This window comes from Capsicum annuum, chromosome 10, assembly GCF_002878395.1.
Source record: "Capsicum annuum cultivar UCD-10X-F1 chromosome 10, UCD10Xv1.1, whole genome shotgun sequence".
In the NCBI taxonomy this organism is placed as follows: Eukaryota; Viridiplantae; Streptophyta; class Magnoliopsida; order Solanales; family Solanaceae; genus Capsicum; species Capsicum annuum.
In genome coordinates this window covers 212,601,476-212,603,174 of record NC_061120.1, presented here as the reverse complement: position 1 = coordinate 212,603,174, position 1,699 = coordinate 212,601,476, and the positions used below count along the sequence as shown (strand labels likewise).

At 33.6% G+C, this 1,699-nt stretch overlaps 1 pseudogene; it reads left to right on the top strand.

Moving 5' to 3' along the window:
* Positions 1-296: 296 nt before the first annotated feature.
* Positions 297-1,312, top strand: LOC107843722 (annotated as a pseudogene).
* The last annotated feature ends 387 nt before the right edge of the window (positions 1,313-1,699 follow it).

Below are 1,699 nucleotides of genomic sequence, written 5' to 3'. Positions count from 1 at the left end.
TTTTTACGTGGTTAACTTATCTACAATAATAAACATTTATCATGTGTTCATATGTTTAACTGGAAAAAAACAACCAGATTTTCAGTGTTTTAGATGAAATTTACTAAAAAAATTTATATCAACGTCAATATATTATGCGTTGCCAAGAAGCAACCGTGTCTTTTGAAAGAACATAGAAACACGGCATTTCCTACAAATCAATCCGCTTTTGCTTACCAATTCAACATTTTTATTTTTTAACTTACTCAAACAATATACATAGTAAACAAACACCTATATATATATATTCATCTTCCATCCAACATAGAATCATAAATCTCATCTCTATTTTCTTCACCCTATAATACACCAAAGGAACAAAGAGGAAAAAAAAAAAAAGTTGTACTTGATTTTGACTTTCTTTCTTTTTGTTATAAGGTATGCCTGAGTCGAACTTGAACGGAGCCTATTATGGCCCGTCCATCCCGCCCCCGTCCAAATCTTATCATCGTCACGGACGGGGAAGCAGCTGCAACCCATGCAGCTGCCTCTTTGGTTGCCTATGCAATTGCATCTTCCAAATAATCTTCACTATTCTCATCGTCCTTGGAGTCATTGCGTTGGTCCTATGGCTTGTCCTACGTCCTAACAAGGTCAAATTCTACGTGACTGATGCTACGTTGACACAATTCGATTTGTCCACTGCCAACAACACCCTTTACTATGATCTTGCCCTCAATATGACTATAAGGAACCCTAATAAAAGAATCGGGATTTACTACGATTCGATTGAAGCTAGAGGTATGTATAAAGGTGAGAGATTTGCTAGTCAAAATTTGGAACCGTTTTATCAAGGTCACAAGAATACTAGCAGTTTGCATCCGGTGTTTAAAGGACAAAGTTTGGTTCTATTGGGAGATAGAGAGAAATCAAATTACAATAATGAGAAGAATTCTGGTGTGTATGATATTGAAATGAAGCTTTATATGCGTATAAGGCTAAAGATTGGTTGGATTAAAACGCACAAAATTAAGCCCAAAATTGAATGTGACATCAAGGTTCCTTTGGAGTCTAATGGAAGATCTGCTAATTTTGAGGAAACTAGATGTCATCTTGATTGGTAGATTTTTTTCTAGCATCCTCACACTTATGGATTTTTTTTTCTTTTTTGGTGATTTGTTGTATTTCCTATATTCTTTGGGTATTATTAGGGGACTTTTATCCTTGTTGTTTTTCCGATGTTGAGTTTGTGATCATTGATATACATGGTATTATTTTGTTATTTTGGATATGGTTGTAAATAAAATAAATAAGTTACTTTGCTTTTTGCTGATTTTCTTTGTTCTGGATACTTTGGTTTGTTTAATGAGTTAGCCAGTTAGGTAAGCAGTTGATTTTAAAGTGTATGACGGCAGGTGGGCTAAGCAGAATAGAAGATACTAAAGTCGAATGTTAATTTTTAAGAAAAGGCAAATTGACATTTTCCTTTCACAGAGAGGACATGAAAGTAAAGGTCAAGAACTAAACAAGGTTGACATTATATATATATATATATATATATATATATATATATATATATTGGGGGCTTTTTCAGTCTCCTTTCTCTTTTAAATTTATTTTCAGTCAAATTGTGTCACATAAAATCGAACTCAAAGGAGCACACACCCTAATGCCAAAGATCTGTGGAAGTTTTAAAAGATTTTTTTGGTTTGGTGTTAAT